The sequence below is a fragment of the Notamacropus eugenii genome, chromosome 1, assembly GCF_028372415.1.
Source record: "Notamacropus eugenii isolate mMacEug1 chromosome 1, mMacEug1.pri_v2, whole genome shotgun sequence".
NCBI lineage: Eukaryota > Metazoa > Chordata > Mammalia > Diprotodontia > Macropodidae > Notamacropus > Notamacropus eugenii.
This window is the reverse complement of record NC_092872.1, coordinates 314,543,628-314,556,938: the sequence shown is the minus strand read 5'-3', so window position 1 is coordinate 314,556,938 and position 13,311 is coordinate 314,543,628. Positions and strand designations below refer to the sequence as shown.

Here is a 13,311-nt window from a genome sequence, read left to right as displayed (position 1 = left end):
AAATCATGATATATGAATGTAATGGAAAACTATGGTACTATAAGAAATGATGGGCAGTGGACTTCAGAAAAACCTGGAAAGACTTATACGAACTGATGCTGAGTAAAGTGAGCAAAACCAGAAGAACATTGTACATAGTAAGAACCACAGTGTGTGAGGGCTGTTAATAATATATTTAGCCCTTCACAATAATGAAAGGACCCTTCTCCTCCTCCTCTGCCCCCTTTGTCTCCTTCTGCTGCCACCTTAAGTCACAACCTGTGTAGCTCTGGCCGCTTGGTCCCTGCAGCAGCCGTGGATCTCAAGTATTCAGAGTTCTTACAACATGGCAGACACTGACAACAAAGAAGTTGACAAAAAAATATGGAAGATGTAGAAGAAGTGGAAGAAGAAGAAACTGGCAAAGATGCCAACAGCAAAGCTCAGCAGTTGACTGTTCAGATGATGTAGAATCCTCAGATTCTTGCAGCTCTTCAAGAAAGATTGAATGGTTTAGTGGGAACATCAACTAGATACACTGAAAGCTTGCCAAACGTAGTTAAGCAACATGTGAATGCCCTCAAAAACCTTCAGGTGAAATGTGCACACATAGAAGCCAAGTTCTGTGAGGAAGTTCATGGTCTTGAAAGAAAGTATGCTCTTCTTTACTAGTCACTTTTTGATAAGAGAAATGAAATCATCAGTGAAATTTATGAACCTACAAAGGACGAATGTGGATGGAAACCAGATGATAATAAATAGATTTCAGCAATGAAAGAGAAGGCTAAGCTTGAAGAGGAGAAAAAAGATGAAGAGAAAGAAGACCCTAAAGGAATTCCTGAATTTTAGCTGACTATTTTTAAAAATATTGACTTGCTCAGTAATATGGTTCAGGAGCATGATGAACCTATTCTTAAGCTTTTGAAAGATGTTAAAGTGAAATTCTCAGATACTGGCCAACCTATGAGTTTTACATTAGAGTTTCACTTTGAAGCCAATGAATATTTCACAAATGAGGTGTTTACAAAGACATAGCGGATACGGTCAGTCAGATGATTCTGATCCCTTGTTCTTTGATGGACCAGAAATTATGAGTTGCACAGGTGTCAGGTAGATTGGAAAAAAGGAAAAAATGTCACTTTGAAAACTATTAAGAAGAAACATGGACGTGGGATTGTTTGAACTGTGACAACAACAGTTTCCAATGATTCTTTCTTCAATGTCTTTTCTCCTCCTGAAGTTCCTGAGAGTGGAGACTTGGATGACGACACGGAAGCTATCCTTGCAGCAGACTTTGCAATTAGTTACTTTTTACATGAGCGTATAGTCCTGAGATCAGTATTATACTTCACAGGAGAAGCTATTGAAGATCATGATGATGATTATGATGAAGAAGGTGAAGAGGCTGATGATGAGGAAGAAGAAGAAGCTGATGAGGAAAATGATCCAAAATATGATCCACAGAAAGATCCAAACTCAGCCGAGTGCAAGCAACAGTGAGCAGTATGTGCTGTGGCCTTGATTGCTGCACTGTCCCAGCCTAAACACCACTACCAGTTACTTACAGCCTTATGTTTTGTATTTTCTTGGTAGAATCAGGTAAACAATTTTGGTTAAAAAAGAAAAAAATGAACGTTTAAGAACCAGTTCAAACTATAGGTTCGTTCTACCTAGCATTTTAATAATTTAATTTCTGCCTGATATGTAGAATGTAGTGAATCCCCTAACATATGTCCATTGCTACATAGTTTGGTTCTTGTGAAGTCTTTTGTCATGCAGCTATTAGACTGCAGCTGCAAAAATTATCCAAACTGTTATTTGAGACCAATTTTGGTTTAGAAAAAAGAAATCCTTCCGAAGAACCAACCAAAGTATTTTTTCAGCCCATAGTTGAATGGGTTTAAGTCTGCTTGCACTAGCTGTGTCTTCGTTACTTTGTTAAAGAAAAGTGACTTGTACTAACTAGGAGACAAAGCATTTTGAAATTTGATTTGAGAAGAGACTAGTACATGGTTAAGAATTTTCAGTAAGACCACATCTAATGTTTGTTAACTGTCTGCTTGTTTATGGATTTTTGTATTTTAATGTGACATAGTGATCTACAAAGAAACTTAGTCATCCTATTAAGGTTACTGTTTACCACTGGGGTGTGAATAAAACCTAGTATTTTCAGGAAAAAAAAAAAAACAATGCAAGGACCTCAAACATTTCCAAAATGCCACCTACATTCAAAGAAAGAACTATACAGAATCAGGAACTCAGAATGAAGCAGACTATTTTCTATTTTGCTATGTTTTGTTTTGTTTTGGTTTTTCTCATGGTTTCTCCCATTTGTTTTAATTCTTCTGTGCAACATGACTAATGTGAAAATGTGTTTAATAAGAATTGCAGCTGTAGAGCCTATATAAGATTTCATGCTGTCATGGGAAGGGAGGAGCAGGGGGGAAGAAAAATTTAAAACTTATGGAAATGATTGTTGAAAATTGAAAACAAATTAATTATTAACAAAAGAGAAAATTACATATTACCATTAAAAATACATACATACATATATATACACACATATAAAAGAGTTCCTCATTTTGCCTAGCGTTGACCCTAACAGAATGCTTGCATTAGTACTATGCAAAAATTGTATAAAGTTTCTAGATGTGTAGTGACTCCTTGCTCATCTACCCTCCTGATAGCTAATCATGGACCTTTATCTAACATTATTATACTGATCCTTTCATCCATTAGTACTCAGTATTTGATATCCTTCCAGGATGAATTTTAGTCCCTAAGGGTAGTCATAACCTATCTGTAACCCAGCCACCCAAAACAACATGGGCAAAATTGTCCCATTTCTCCCATATCCTAACCCCACCCCCACCCCCAGCTCAACTCATGACTTTGTCAGGCACCAAAAGCCATATTTTTGGCTTGGAGGGTGGAGAAATAGTGACTGTTGAGTAAGAGTCCCCTCTTTCCTCTAATTTTAGGTGGGTTAGAGTAAAGTATGGGAGATCAGTATGCATACATAGGTTGCAATCTGCTTCACAGCTCTTTTATTTACTCCCAAACCTACTTTGGTTCTGAACTTCCTTATAGTCATGTCAAGGATATCATTAAACTTTCTGTCACTAGGGTTTGTGATGTAGGTATTACCCTTGATTTCTCATCCTCTCTCACCCCACACTTGTGTTCCAATGAGCTGCCAATTCTTGTCTTTCCTGCCTTGGCAACATCTCTCACACCTGTCCCTTCTTTCCATTCACCAAGCTAATATTCTAGTCTAGGATCTAATCATTTGGATTACCGAAATAGCTGCCTTATTGGACTCTTTCTCTCATGTCTTTCCCTTCTCCAATATCTCCTCCACACAGCTGCCAAGGTGATTTTCTTAAAGTATGGGTCTCACCATATTATTTCCCTACTTAATAAACCCTAAATGCCTTCTTATTTTATGATGAAAAATCATTTCATCTTCATATCACCCTTTTAAAATTCCTATTTTTGGTATGTTTTGTAATATAAAAAATTATTAGTATAGTGGCACATAACTATAATATTAAAAATAAACATGAACATATTTTATAAGTAATATAAGCACACTGAGGGGAGTACTCAAAATTTTTTTACTGCCAAGTATAGGGGATCAAAAACTGTGGAGACCATTGATTTAGTTCAACTCCCTGGCTGATGAGGAAATAGACACAGAGGCATTAAGTGGAAACGAGCTTGGATTTGCAGTCAGAAGACAGATTTGAAGCCTATCTTTGTTACTTACTATCAATATGACCTTAGGTATATAGTCACTTAATATTGCCAGGCCTCAGTTTCCCCATCTGTAAAATCAGGGAGTTGGACTAAATAACATCCCTTCTGACCCTAAACCTATCATTCCTTACTCTACCTATCTCACCCCTCAACCCTATTACATTATCGGGCACAGAGATAGAGCTATAATTAAGAATTATTATTCCTAAGTCAAATGTGGGATGGGGGTAGAAATAATGGAACACCACAGAAATGATGCAGTTACTCCATGAAAGTCAGTGACTTGTCCTTCAGGTGATCTGGCCCAACCCCTCTTGTAGACTCCAAGGAAGGGTAACATGGTGATGAAACAGACACTGGAGGTGACTGGTGGTACAGGTTGGTGGAGGATTATAAGGTGAGGTATAAGGATAATTGTTGCTGTGGAAAGGAAGTATGTTCCCCAAATGTGAGTATTCTGGGGCAAAACTCTAGTCACCTCTTTGGAACAAAAATGGGCTCCTTTCAGTAAGTAACAGATGTAGAAAGTTAACACAGATGTATAGATTGCATTTATAGAAAATCTCCTATACTCTGCAGACCATGACTCCAGATTGTAACTGTGTATTTCCATAGTAAAAACGGTTTCAATAAATGGGAGATTCAAATACGTGTGGTCAATAATTTTCTCCATCCAGTCATCAACAAAACTTTTTTGATTATGTACCCCCAAGTAAAAACTTATTGAGTACCTATTGCCAGTGTTTATATATTTACTTATTTATAAATTATATACGTTTCTACTACATTAATCATTAAGTATATTATACAATACACTAAAATAGACATTTTCAAAGGATGTATCATACTCCTACATGCCAATTTTTTTTATGAGACATCCTTTGGGTTGTAACATGACCCCTTTGGATCATATAGTGACCTTCTAGGGGTAGATTATTTCTACTTGGAGATCACTGGAATGCATGATCTCAAGCTTTTATTTTTTCATTTTGAAAACTCTGACATTTTAGGATTTTATGTTTGTTTTTTTCCCTTTATTTTTCATCCAGAGTCAGCTATGACTCCACTGTGGCTGCAAGCAACCATCAGCCCCAGATTTTTTCTTTTTCAAAAGCAAAGCCTTAATTATTGATGAAACCAAAAGGAAAAATTTGAAATCACACATCTCTCTGTCCAGTAAGCAACATTTCCTCAGAAAAAAAAAAACTTAAGCTTTCATCTCAATTGTGCTGAGCCAGCTACTAACCTCAGACTTACACAAGGACTGATGGTATCTTTCCTAAAAGGAAATCCTCTGTGATCCCAGAAAACTTTGATCTTTTTTCTCCTAGCATTAAAAATCCTAGCTCATCCACAAGTCCAACGCAACTTTTTCCCCTTAATCCTTCCTTTTCCACTCTTTGGCTTATTAAGGAAACAGATCATGTGTCTTGGTTCCTGGTTGTCTCACCAAAACAGTTACCTTTACCCTCACCCCAGGTCCTTATTATTTTCAGAACATCTCTTCATGACCTATAAGGATCAGAATATACCACTGGCCCCTGCTGGAGAAAACCCTTGCTAGATACTATTGGGCCTGATCAAACGTTTTCTTTGAAGTGAATTTGTCTGCATAGGGCTAAAAGAGGTTTTTCTCTGGAGGCTGCCACAATCTTTATAATTACGTAATATAGCACTGAAGCTGTGAAACCACATTTTTGTTTTGTTTTCACTTCTGCTTGAGAAGCCCTGTCTTCCCCCAAAAGAATAGATTCAGTATCCCTATATGCTCTGTATTCAAAACAACATGGTGCCGTTAGCCATTTAGTAAAAAACCTGTCTTCTAGAAATGTACAATGTCCATTGCAGTGGCAGATACCCTTCTCTGTGCCTTCAGGAAATCCCATTTTAGACTTCTAGTGTAGCTCTGACTGATGTCCAAGAACATGTCACCCAGTGGATCATTTTAAATCCTGGGAACCTCATCAGGAAGGTCCAAAAGGTCTTCTTTCCCTTGTCATTTTTGATGTAAACAAATTTTTATTGTGTTGCAGGGAGATTGAATGTACATGGAAAACTTTTTCTTTCAAGTTTTCTTTGCTATGCAAAGAAGTGTGTATGTTATTTAAAATATCTGTAGTATTTAAATTATATTATGTAATATTTACATATTCGTGTTATATTATACATCCATACAGTTATATTTTATATATAGCGACGTTTACATTATTTGTAGTAATATTACATTATATATAGTATGTATATTGCTTGGATATAACTATATAGTATATCATTTGATAATTGCTTTTTAATTAATGCTGCCATTTTCCTATACTAAGAGCATATTTTCACTTGGGTCAGATTTGATGGGAAAGGCAGGGAGTAATAGTGCAGGTAAGTTAAATCATCGAGCTTTTACTTACACTTCCTATGTGCCAGGCATAGTTTGATCCTTGGTATAGTCATACCAAGAGGCATGTCAACTCTTCCCCCAGGGAGACTGGTCCTTCCCTTGACAGAGACTAGGAAAGAAAATGAGTCTCTAGAGTGGAGGTCTGTGGGAATGGCAGGGACCAGGGGTAGTTCTGTCACATAGGAATGCAGGTAAACAGAAGACTGAAAAGTTCAGTAGGGGAAACAGTGAGCCTCCTTGGATGTTGATGCCTGGTGCAAAGCCCCATTTTCTTTACACAAATTATGGTCCTGACTGTTCTTAGTCTACAGAATCTGGAGGTGTACTAAAAATGGCAGCCCATTCATTCTGGGAAAGCTGCCAAGATATACTATCTGAAAAAAAATTCTCCTGCATGCTGACCCATTCAATCCCAGACACAGTTGATATACTCCAAGGTGAGTTCAAGCTTAAGCAATAGCTAAGAGTTTAAGATTAATTTTGAGCTAAAAGGCCTTGTGAAGATGACCCAAGTGAAGGAGATGGATTTCAGGTACAAAACCAATTGCTTTTAAGGCCAAACATTGTCAATACTAAGGGCATTGCCAAGATGCCCACAGGAAACATTTTGTTGTCTCCAAACTCCAGAAATTTCTTACATCAACAGTTAGCATATTCAACAATCCCAGCATTTCCCTACCTATGTACCTTGCCCACCACACAAAAGGAAAATGACCAGCTCACAGTAATTCAAAAGTACAGCCCATCAGCTGTGTCATCAGGAGGAGGTCACCCAGGAAGAGGTCATCAATGCAGTAACTTAAAGGAAGAGTCAGTTCTCTGTGACATAAGTGCCTGAGAACAAAGTAACACTGCTGTCAAATCAATTCAGAAAAACGATGCAATCCAATTCAATTAGCTTTTGATTGAGGCTGCAGATAGAGCTCAGAGTGGAAGGGGCAGCAGGCTTACAAATGAGAACTGTGGATTTTCCATTTTTAAAAAATGAATTAATCTCTATTTGGTTTTCTTGCTTGGGAACAGGTGCATCTATGAATAATACATTCATCAGCCAGGTGACACACGGATATTAAGACCCTATAGTGTGAAAGCAAATGAGACCCAGAGCGTAAAGATTGTATGGTAGATTTTAAGTTGTGCTATGTAGGCAAAGAAATTCTGGGAGTATGAAAAACACAGTGCAAATAATAACTGTATCAAAGTCCCTTGCCGCAAACATAAACACATCACAACTTGGAGAAAGATAATTGAAAGGACTCCCATTTGGGATGCGGCATGCTAAATCAAGAAACATAGTAATATAAAAAAGGACTAAAATGTAACGGTTTTAATGAACATAGCTTTCAAGACAGATTTGAAGACATTTAAATTTGTCTTTGCAGGGATGGAAAACATGACTTGAAAACACCAGGAGGGGCTATCATAGAAGGCACATTCAAGCTGGGGAACAGTGAAAATCTAGTGGTTAAAGAACACCTGGGGGGCAAGGACTCCTGGGTTTTATCCCTGGCTTACCGCCAAATTAATAACCACCAAATGTGGCTTTGTGCATCCCCACTGAGGCAAGAGGGAATAAGTTTTCTATTTGTTAAAACAGTTGAAAATACTTGTCAGCTGCTTCCTCATCATGGTACAATGGTAGGGATTAAGAAGATTAAATGTCTGTAAAGCCCTTGGAGAAGAAGGGTTTATCTCAGGTGGGTACTCAGATCCTGGGCGCTTTGGTGGAAACAGGAAAAGAAACTCCAGAAGGTACTTTCCCACTATGGGTATGGTGAGGAGGGCTTCTTATCATTTCTTTTTAACTGATACAGTCCTCTGGCATCCCTAAGTTAGAAGGAATACAAGAGTATTATCAACACTTTTGCGAGAAGAAATGAATGAAAATAGTCTTTAAGTGTCTAATATGTGCCCAGCACCCTGTAGGGGATACAAAAACAGGAATGAGACAATCTCTGCCCACAGGAGCTTACATTTGAAAGGGAGAAACAAGACACATAGGAAGTGGCAACCAGGGAAGGCACCACAAAATGGTGAACAATAAGGTAGCTCATGACCTTTCAAGAGGCAATGGTAGCGTGGATCTGGAGTCAGTTCTTGTGACAAGAGGTGGGAAACCAGGTGGTAGTAAGAGTTTATAATAACAGTGTAGGAAATTTCCAGGGTAAAGATGAAGACACATAGTTCATGGGAGTACAAAGTTTAATGGATTAGCTCCTCCCAGGTATGGTCCCTGGTGGTCTGCTTTAGAGTACAGTAGTGGTCTAGCATCCAATATTTAGATACGGATATAGATACAGATATGGATATAGATGTGGATGTGGATGTGGATAGAGATGTGGATATATATATATGTATATATATATATATATACATATATATATAATTTTAAGATTTAAGATAACCTTATAAGGTTTTAAAGTATTCTACATGTTTTCTCATTTGATTCACCCAACAACTGTGAAGTAGGTGCTATTATTGTCCCCATTTTATAGATAAGCAAACTGAGCCTGAGAGAGGATAGGTGACTTGCCAAGGTCATACAGTTAGCAAATGTTTGTGGTACATTTCAATCCCAGGTCTTGCTAACACCAGTGCTGTATTCTATCTAGCTGGGAAGGTGAAGCAGCCACAGCAGCTGTTGCCATGAATCTTTGCAAGCATCACAAATGCTTGTTCAAATAAGAGACACCAGGTTTACCCCTTTCCCCACTGGGCGTTCTGGATATTTCTCTGTGCCTTGACGTAATTTGTATATCCTATCCCCAACTAACATGGAGGATGACAGGAAATGGGAAGGTAAATAGAAAAGAAGACAAGTATTCTTCCCAAGTGCAAATAGATTGAATAGGAGGTACAGATTTAGTGGAAGGGTATGGTATCTGGGCATTAGGGAAGTGAAGACAGGAATGGGACCAAATTGCTTTGTCTCCAAATTGCTTTGTACCTTCTGGGAGTGAGAACCAAAGACTTTTCATTGGTGTCAAGTTAATGAAGCAATCTCTACAGCCACCTAATGAGATCTTTGCATTGAGAACAAGGCTGTGGGACCTAAGTGAAGGGACAGAAAGAATGGGTCAGTGGTTTAATGGAGGCCTTCTTTAACTGGGGAGGGTCTGTAAATATATTTTTAATTTTTATAACTGTATCCCAATATAATTAGTTTTCATAATTCCATGTATTTTATTTTATTCATTTAAAAATATTAGGAGAAGGAAAGAAACATTTATTAAGCTCTTACTATGTGCAGGGTACTGTATTAAGTGCTTAATACATGTGTATATAATTATTATTATGTTATATATATATTAACACATTTGATCCTCACAACAACCTTGGAAGGTATCCGCTATTATTACCTCCATTTTAACCTCTAAGGCAAACAGAAGTTAAGTGACTTGCCTAGGATGACACAGTTAGTAAGTGTCTGAAGCAAAATTTGAGCTTAAATCTTCCTGATTCCAGGCCTGGAGCTCTGCCCATTAAATTGCCTGTACTAAAGGGGACAGCACACTTCACCAGACTGCCATGACACACAAAAAAGTGAAAAATCTCTGGTTTGGTGATATTTTGACTCTGGACTTGTTTGAAAGAACTAAAAATGTATCAGACATCGTAGAGGGATGTTGACCTGCTTGTCTTTATCTTTAAAGAGTTATGACACTTTCCTGAAGAAGAGAGAAGAGAGCAGGCAATCAAACAATAGTTGTGAAAAGAGGCACCACACAGAAAGAATAGGATTGTAGTGATGATCATCTATGGAGCAGATGATCATCTGTAAGGGCTGATTAACCTGTAGAAGGATGGTGATGCTTTCCTGGAGTGTATGGTAAGGACACAGGCTGTGGCAAAAGGACAATGGGATGCTGAAGGGAGAGAGAAAACAGCATGGTAGGAAACCAGAATAGTGGGACCAAACTGATCCATAGCAGTCATGTAGCCACTTTGCATTGGAGAGATAGAGACAAAGATAGATAGATGAGAGAGAGAGAGAGAGAGAGAGACAGACAGACAGACAGACAGACAGACAGACAGAGACAGAGAGAGACAGAGACAGAGAGAGACAGAGAGAGACAGACAGACAGACAGACAGACAGAGAGAGAGAGAGAAAGAGAGAGAGAGAAACTAAGTGAACAAGGACCAGAAAAAGAGCAGGTTAAGGAACACTAAGAGACATAGCCTCAACATGAAGAAGTAAGCCTGGACCTTGCTCCTATTGAATAATTAACTTACTGTTTTACATATTCCTGACTTAGCCAAGATATTTTAAAAATTGTTACTACGTGTATATACAAAGGGAGAATGAGATCGTGGACACACAAGCTTCCCTGGACAACCATGTTTCCCTGGTTGGTCAATTGATAGCGTTGCAAAGGCATTGACATGATAAAGAGTGAATTGGGAATGGTGCAGAGTTGAAAGATGAATGGAGGATGGGAGATAGTACAATGCTGGGAAAGAGAAGTACAAAGGTAGGAGATTGACATCGATATGTGTTAGCAGCACACAGTGACCTAGTTGTGATTGTTCACTGCTAGGAAGAAGCATTGCAAGTAAATCAGGTGTTTTTCTATTGTTTTCTCTGGGGATGATATAGGAACACCTTTTTTCATGTTTTCTTCCTGTTAACAATACCTAGTGTACCTGAAAGCCTTTTCAGTGATGTCACTGACTCTAGAAATACAACTAATAGAAGCCCAGAGTCAGGGGTGGGGAATCTGAGGCCTCTAGGCCACATGTGGCCCTCTAGGTCCTCAAGGATGGCCCTTTAACTGAATCTAAATTCCACAATGTGAAAGAGCTGCTCTTGAGGACCTAGGGAGCCATTGTGGCTTCAAGGCTACAGGATCCCCACTCCTATCCAGGGTCTTGTTTCCACACCCCTTGCTCAGTACCTTCATTCAATGCAGTTCTGTAAGTCAGAGTTATGCAGGTCTGAGAAGGGAGTTAGTTGTTAGTCATTCAGGCCCTCTTCACCTCTCATCTGAACTATTGCAATAATTTCCTAATTGTTTCCCTGCCTAAAGTCCCTTCCCTTTCCAACCCATCCTCCACGTAGCTCCCACTCTAATGCTCTCAGAGTCACAATTAGAAATGTTTTTACCTGTGTCAAATACAGCACAAAAAGCAGGGAGTGACAGTGGAGGCAAGGCAAGTCAAGAAGCATTTACTAAGCATTTATTCACTAGCTGTGTGACCTTGGGCAACTCACTTAACCCCAATTGCCTCATCCTGGGTCATCTCCAGTCATCCTGATGAATATCTGGTCACTGGATTCAGATGGCTCTGGAGGAGAGGTGAGGCTGGTGACCTGCACAGCCCTCCCTCACTCAAAGTCAAGTGCAAATCACGTCATCATTTCTCTGATGACATGGTTTTCTTTGGCAATGAAGGATGAACATACATACACTGTGATGAGTACAGTCTGATCATGGGTATAGTCATACCAGGAAAGGGGAAAGCTAATATCCTGTGAATCTGACCCTTTCCCCAGCAGGAATCAGTAAGGAAAGTGAACCTCAGGAGCAGCTGCCATGGGAGTGGCAAGTCTGGGGATAGGTTGCCACATTGCCATTAACTTAGATTTGTCATTTATATATTGTGTGTATTTGTGTGTATACATATGTATGTATATGTGTGTGTAGACACAAACATGTTGTCTCCTCTTATGTTACCTAAGTTTCTTGAAGGAGGGGCTATTTCATTTTTGTCTTTTTGTCCTCAGGACCTAACAGTGCCTGATATGTAGTAGGTACTTAATAAATGCTTGTTGATTATTAATAGTAGACTCTAGGTTTTTCTCCATGGGGAGAGGGAGAGGAAGAAATTAACTCCATCAAGATAAGTCTGTAGTTGCTGTTTCTGTCCAACCGTTTCAGTTGGGTTCAACTCTTTGTGATCCCATTTGGAGTTTCTTAGCAAAGATATTGAAGTGGTTTGTCATTTCTGTCGTCATTTTACAGATGAGGAAACTGAGACAAACAGGGTTAAGTGACTTGTCCAGGGTCACACAGCTACTTCATGTCTAAAGCTGTATTTGAATTCTAGTCTTCCCAACTTCAGGCTTGGTACTTTATACACTGCCCAAATTGCCCCATCTGTAGAGGATTGTACCTGTGAGAAAGTGGAGCTCCACTGGAAAGGGGAGGAGTTTTTGGTTATTGTTTTGTTTTTTGCTGTCTGTGACTTAAACACAAGTCCTTTCTATGCCCATTACTGTGTTTAAAGAAAAAGTTTTAAATGGTATTAATCGGAGCACTTCTATACATATCGAAAGCACTCTTTGGTAGGGGAAGTACCATGTATTCCTAATTTGGTGGGAGTAGTCTAATGAAATTGGGAGATGATGGCCATTTTTGGAAAAGTGCCATTTACTAAAGTGTGCAAGTTTCCCCTGGGTGGGGCACATGAGAGGTCCCCAAAGTAATCTTAGTCCAGTCTTCTAATTTTACAGATAAGGAAACTGAGGCCCAGAAAATTGAAGTGACTTGCCCAATGCCAGATGAGTAGGTAAAAGGAATCCAACTGTTTAACAGTTTAAACACACACACACACACACACAGAGATATGTGCAGCTTAGTAATACTGACTTTTTAGATAGAAAAATTTTATCTTGATAGAGTTCATCCCTTCAGGTATCAGAGATACATCCTGCATTCCTTAATCTTTTCCACTATGAAAATATAAACAAAGAAACGAATGCATCACCTGAAAGTGAAAAACAGATTGTATTAAGGATAAGAGATAGCAGTAGCTGTGGCAGCTTATAAATTAATAGGCAACATGTGAACTGATGATAGACAAACCCCTTAAAACTTTATACTCCTTCAGGACTAGACATAGATAAACCCTCTTCAATCAGTAAGACAAGCAAGGCAGCATTTATTAATCACCTCTTGTACTAGGTTCTGGGAGCAGAATTTGATTGTGAGTCCCTCAAGAGCAAGGATTGTCTTCAGCCTTTCTGCGTGTCCCCAGGGCTTATCACAGTGCCTGCCACACAGTAGGTCTTTAATAAATGTTTATTGATTAACTGACTGAATACAGAGTCAAAAACCAAACAATCTCTGCCTTCAAGGAAATGACTTTTTTGGGGGGAAACAGCACATACATATGTAAGTACATACAAAGTATAAATGTCACTAGCCTTTTGGCCTTGCTTATAGAGACATGGTTACAC

At 38.8% G+C, this 13,311-nt stretch overlaps 1 pseudogene; it reads left to right on the top strand.

Annotated features, from left to right (window-relative positions):
• The first annotated feature begins 325 nt into the window (after window positions 1-325).
• LOC140525449 (nucleosome assembly protein 1-like 1) lies at window positions 326-1,479 on the top strand (annotated as a pseudogene).
• The last annotated feature ends 11,832 nt before the right edge of the window (window positions 1,480-13,311 follow it).